Source organism: Trachypithecus francoisi, unplaced genomic scaffold, assembly GCF_009764315.1.
Source record: "Trachypithecus francoisi isolate TF-2019V2 unplaced genomic scaffold, Tfra_2.0 Lachesis_group16, whole genome shotgun sequence".
NCBI classification, from domain to species: Eukaryota; Metazoa; Chordata; class Mammalia; order Primates; family Cercopithecidae; genus Trachypithecus; species Trachypithecus francoisi.
In genome coordinates, this window is record NW_022681461.1 from 34895699 (window position 1) to 34901698 (window position 6000).

General features: G+C 38.6%; 1 pseudogene across 1 annotated transcript; it reads right to left on the reverse strand.

Moving 5' to 3' along the window:
- Positions 1 to 2309: 2309 nt before the first annotated feature.
- On the reverse strand, positions 2310 to 3134 carry LOC117098549 (annotated as a pseudogene). Its single transcript, XR_004443460.1, has one exon. The product of XR_004443460.1 is annotated as an ADP-ribosylation factor-like protein 6-interacting protein 1 (transcript).
- Positions 3135 to 6000: the final 2866 nt, after the last annotated feature.

Below are 6000 nucleotides of genomic sequence, written 5' to 3' on the forward strand. Positions count from 1 at the left end.
GGAGGAGGGTGTCTAATTTCTATATATTTCTAAATGTTCTGCAATTCCTTCTCCAAGTTAACAATTTGATTTCTAGTTTCATGACATTGTGGTACCAAAAATACTTGATGCGATTTCAACTTTCTTAAATTTGTTAAGACTTCTTTTGTGACCTAACACATGATCTAGCATGAAAAATGTTTTGTGTGTGCGTGAAAAGAATGTGTATTCTGCTGCTGTTGAATGGAATGGTCTGTATATGTCTGTTAGGTTCTTTTGACCCAAAGTGTAGTTCAAGCCCAAGTTTCCTTATTTTCTATCTAGATGATTTTTGTGTTGCCAAAAGTCAGATACTGAAGTCCTCTGCTATTATTATATTGCAATCTATCTATCTCTTCTGATCTATTAATATTTGTGTTATAAATATATAGATTCTCTGATGTTGAATGCATGTGTTTACATTATATCTTCTTCATGAATTGACCTTTTTATCTCATTATATAATAACCTTCTTTATCTCATTTTAGTTTTTGACTATGTCTATTTTGTCTTATTTAAGTATAGCTACCACTGATTTCTTTTGGTTCCCTTTGTATGAAATATCTTTTTACAACTTTTCCTGTTCAATCTATGTGTTTTCTTAATGGAGAAGCAAGTCTCTTGCAGAGAGCATAGAGTTGGGTCTTGTTTTTTAATCCATTCAGCGACTCTATGTCTTTTTAAAACTTTTTATTTTATTTAATCGACAAATAATAATTACATATATATTAATTGGTACAAGGTGATGATTTGATACATGTATGCATTGTGAAATGATCAAATCAGGTTCATTAATATATTCATCACCTAATATATTTATCGTTTATTTTTGGTGAGAGCATTTGAGATTCCAGCTTTTTTAATTTTTTCCCCTTTTACACAAAACAAAGTAGAAGAAATAATACAGGATTAAAACTGCAAAAGTAGTTAATCAGTAGAACATGTACACACACACACAAAAATTCCAGATAGGAAGACAGGCTTATTTACAATGAAAGTAAGGCAAAATTAAGGTAGTTTTCTTATGAAATATTAAAAGAAACATATGCTACAATGGGCACCACTGTTTACAGTAATATTAAAGAGGAGAAAACAACACTTATTTAATAGGGACAGATATACCACAAGGTACAACATCAGTGCAATAAATTCACAAAACGATATTACAACTAGTTAATCAGTTTAAGAATTTTTCCCAAGTCAGTCACATGTTTTGGCCCTCAGAAGTTCATTCCTACCGATTTCAACTACTCTAAATTTCTAGCCACCAAGAAGTTAAGACTAATAATAAGAAGTTTTCCAAGGAGTTATGAAATCTTTGTCAACCAGAGGCCAACTATCATCACCTCAAGTCTGCTCTCACCAACAGCCCTTGTATTTTTAAGGGAGGAATCTCTAGGGAAAAAGTCAGACACCAGTATAGTCACTATCTCCCATGTCAAACCTAAGGGACTAAAATGGCCAGTATTACCATAAAATGAGAATTTTGAGGTTTACCTTAAAAGGCTTATTCTGGTCTCAACAATTAGATAAGATTATATTCTACTGAAATGAATCTTGACTAAACATAGAAGACTGCTGTCTTTTTGCTGGTCTTAGAGTGAAAGTCATAGACATGAGTCTTAACCTACTGTATACTATAGCTAAAGTCATCTGAAAATCTGAAATTAAAAGTAGCCTAGAAATCCTAAATGCAATCTTTCAGAAGTCCGCTATTAAAAAGGCTCTAAGGATTTACTAACTTCGAGTCTAAGTGCAAGGGGACAAAAGCTTAAGCCTGTTAGACATTCCTTTTTTGGACAAAAAGATCAAAGTTTCCTACAAACTGCTAAGCTTTGCACAAGGGAGAGGCCTACACGTACTAGCGCATGGAATCAGTTTCATTTTTTTCATGGGGACTCTTCTCCTACCGGAAACAAACAGAATGAGGAATGAATCTTAATTAGTCTCTTCATCAGAAGCGGTAAACTTGGTCTTTATATTTGTGAAATCAAACAGTTTTTTAAGCAAACTGTGGAAGCAGACAGTAGAACCAGCTTCCTGTAGCCACAGACCACTACATGGTATCTAAGCTAAAGCAAAGATGAACAATTATCCAGATTCACTTGAACTGTACTAAAGGGCAAGGTTCACCACTACAAAAAGGAAGTTGTCTAAAAGCAAGAATTCAATTAACACTGGGTAAGAAAAATCAAAACAAATCACATACACTAAGGGTTGTCCATGAAGCCAACTGCTAAGAACGCACTCAACTATATGCGACATGAAGACACTATGCACAAAGTCTTGGCGATTCTGAATTTCTATTAACTAAGGGCAGAGTGAGGGAGAGCAAAGAGCTACTTCCATAACATTTTAGTATCCAGATAGTACAGCAGAAACCGTTCCATGGCAATGGGTGCTTCACTAATCACACTGATTAAAGCAGATGAATCATTCATTTTTCTTTTCTTTTTGTTCGAGAAGTTTGTTTATCTCCCTCTTGGCCATTCCAGTGTACTTCAAAAATGATTCCATGTTGGTTTAGTCCAGGAAGCAATAGTAAGGAAGTCACTATCAGGTAGGTGAGAAGCAGGTTGTGGACTTGTTGTCCACCCAAGCAACTGCAGCCAGAGAAACGATCATGGTCATGAACGACATCTTAGGTTTTTCTTCCTTTAGTGTGAAGAGGCATTTCCACCAACCCACAGTTCTGCGTCGAGTTTTTACTAAATTGCTGCAAATTTCATGGAATTTTTGCTGTTGTTCAGTGGTCCATTTATTGGAGCCAAAAATTCTAGGCGCTAGAATGGGAACAAGGTAGTCAGCCAAGCACAAAAACATAACAAAACAGGAAACGCCGGACAGAACAGATGGATCTAGATAGTAAACAATCAGAAACACCAAAGAAACCACACAGATGATGGCAGGTGGAAACCAGGCTCTTTCCCATCGGAGGACTTTATCAGCCATCAGCATCACTTCTCCCCATCCTTGCAGCTGTTCTTCTAGACTAGAAGTCTCTGCAGCCAGCAGATTGGTGCTGCAATTATCTCCCTCTGCCACCATCTCCGGGATGCCGTCTCTGTGAGCTCAGGCCACCTGCCCAGTGAGACCTCCAACTGAGACCCGCACAGCGACCATCTGGTGAGAACATTTGAAATCCACTATTTTATGATATCAGTAACATAACCTAACTAGAAGCTCCCAATACTCACCACATCCCTCCCAAAGATAGCCAAAACAATAAGTAAGCAACTACATTTTGATGAAAATAACTAAAGGAGAATGTTAGAATACATTAAAGGTGTATTAGAAACTCTGCAGTGTGCAGAAACCCAGGGTGGCCACATAGACAACAGAAGGAAATACCTCACCTCCACCACCCTATCCCCACATCAGGATCAGTTGGAACCAGGAGGAAATTCTCCTTGCAGGGAAAAGGTAAGGAAGAGGACCACAGCAGCCCCCATCACCACCTTAGGCACCTACAGTCCTCACCTCTGGTGACCCCTGTAGTTCTCACAGGCACTAAGCCCAGATGAGGGAACTCCTTAGAATCCACACAGCTACACTCCTCACAGAGGAGGAGACAATACTCACCACTGTGGCCCACGTGGCTACTGCATTTGAAATCAGAAACACTGTTGGAATGTATCCTGTTCTGGGGGTAGGTAGCCACAGTACCCTTCCATTCCTCCAGCTTTGTTGCTGTTGAACCACCTCCACATGGTTGCACACCATCCACAAGCTGAGCTGCTGCTCCATCCTATTTCTTGGGGCCAAGCTGCAATGGAGATGCTCCACCCACCCCTCCATGTTGCTTTTGGTCCTGCCCCATTAAGGCTTGAGCTGAAATGGCACTCAGCCTCCTAAAGAATTGATTCCTTGGCTGCTCAGAGCAGTCATGCACCCCCATTCCTGAATGGAAGCAGCACCTTGCCTCCAGGAAACCAGTTTTATGGCCAAGCCAAATCAGTTGCACATCTCAGGGATGAGACGACATGGTATTTTACGTCTTAGATAAACAGAGCACTGACTGAGCTGGGTCACCTTACCCTACACGTTGAATAATTGTAGTACCCTGCTTTCCTGGAACTGGACTAGTCCATTAGAGTGTGAGCTGCTGAGATACCCCATCCCCAATGAATGGAATCATTGCTGCACTGCTCTTTTCCTTCCAGGGCCCAAGTGACATCTGCCTTCTGCTATTCCAGGGTCCTTGCTGCTGTCTCACGTGGCTTCACAGAATCTGGGATACTGCCATGTCCCACTATCCCCAGATCCAGAATCCCCACTGTGCAGTCCCTTGTGTCCTGGGGCCTAAGTTGCAATTGTGCCCTATTGGCTCTGTTTCCCAAATTGCAGCTGTACCTTTTTTCTGGGTCTTAACCTTTAGCTGGGTCAATGCTATGCCATGCCTTCCAGAGTCAAAATCTTTCCCTACTAAAGGCACTCTCTAAAGTTTGGAAGAGGTGCTGTTCCACCAGATGCACAGACATCAATTCGGGGACATAAGAAACATTAAAAAGCAAGAAACATGACATCAATAAAAGACAAGGTGCCAGTAACTGACCCCAAGGAAAAGGAAGTTTATGGGTTGCCTGAAAAGGAATTAAAAATAATAATCTTAAGGAAACTCAGATAGATCTGAGAGAATACAGATAGACAATTCAGCAGAATCAGGAAAGCAATTCATCTTAATGAGACATTCAATAAAGAACAAAACAGAAATCTTGAAGCTGAAGAACCACTGAGTGAATAAATAAAAAATATAATAGAAAGCTTTAACAGCAGACTAGATCAAGCAAGCACAAGGAAGAAACTCTGCATTTGAAGATAGGTTTTATGAAATTATCCAATGAGAAGGAAAAAAACCAAAAAACAAAAAGTGTGAAGACAGCCAATGGGACATATGGGACATCATTAAGCAAACAAACTTTTGCATTATGGGAGCTCTACAGGGAGAAGAGATAAATGTGCAGAAAGTGTATATAATGAAATAATTGCTGAAAACTTCCCAAGTTTTGGAAGAGATATGAACATCCAGATCCAAGGAGCTCCAAAGTTCCCAAACAGATTGATCTCAAATAGGTCCTCTCCAAGTTGCATTACAACTAACTGTCAAAAGCCAACCAAAGAGAGAATTTCAAAAGCAGCAAGAGAACAGCATCAAATCATATATGAGAGGATTCCCATTAGACGATGAGCAAATTTCTCAGCAGAAAACCTGCAGGTCAGGACAGATGAGATGATACATTTGAAGTGCTGAAAGAAAAAAATTTTCAGATGAGAATACTATACTCAACAAAGTATTCTTTAGAGATGAAGGAGAAATAAAGTCTTCCCCAGACAAACAAAAGAAGTTGAGGAAATTCATTACCACTATACCTGCCTTACAAGAAATGCTTAAGGGAGTCTTCAAGTGGAAATAAAAGGACACTAGTTACTAATATGAAGATATAAGAAAGTATCTAATTCACTGGTAAAGGTAAATGCATAGTCAAATCCAAAATATTCTAACATTATTATGGTGCTCTGTAAGTCATGTATACCTTATAGTATGAAGGTTAAAAGTCAAAAGAGTAAAAAAAAAAACCATAATAACTCGTTAAGAAACACATAATTTTTGAGTATATATATGTACAACTGTATTTATTAAGTATATACTTATCATTGACATATATATGTATATATATGTGCATATAACATCTTTAGAACTTTCTTCTTTTTTATTATTTCTTTTTTCATTGTTTTCATATCAGTGATTTCTCTTTTTTTATTACACTTTAAGTTCTGGGATCCATGTGCAGAACGTACGGGTTTGTTACATAAGTATACACATGCCATGGTGGTTTGCTGCACCATCAACCCGATATCTACATTAGGTATTTCTTAATACTATCCTTCCCCTAGCCCCTCACCCCCTGAAAGGCCCTGGTGTGTGATATTCCCCTCCCTGTATCCATGTGTTCTCATTGTTCAATTCCCACTTATGAGTGA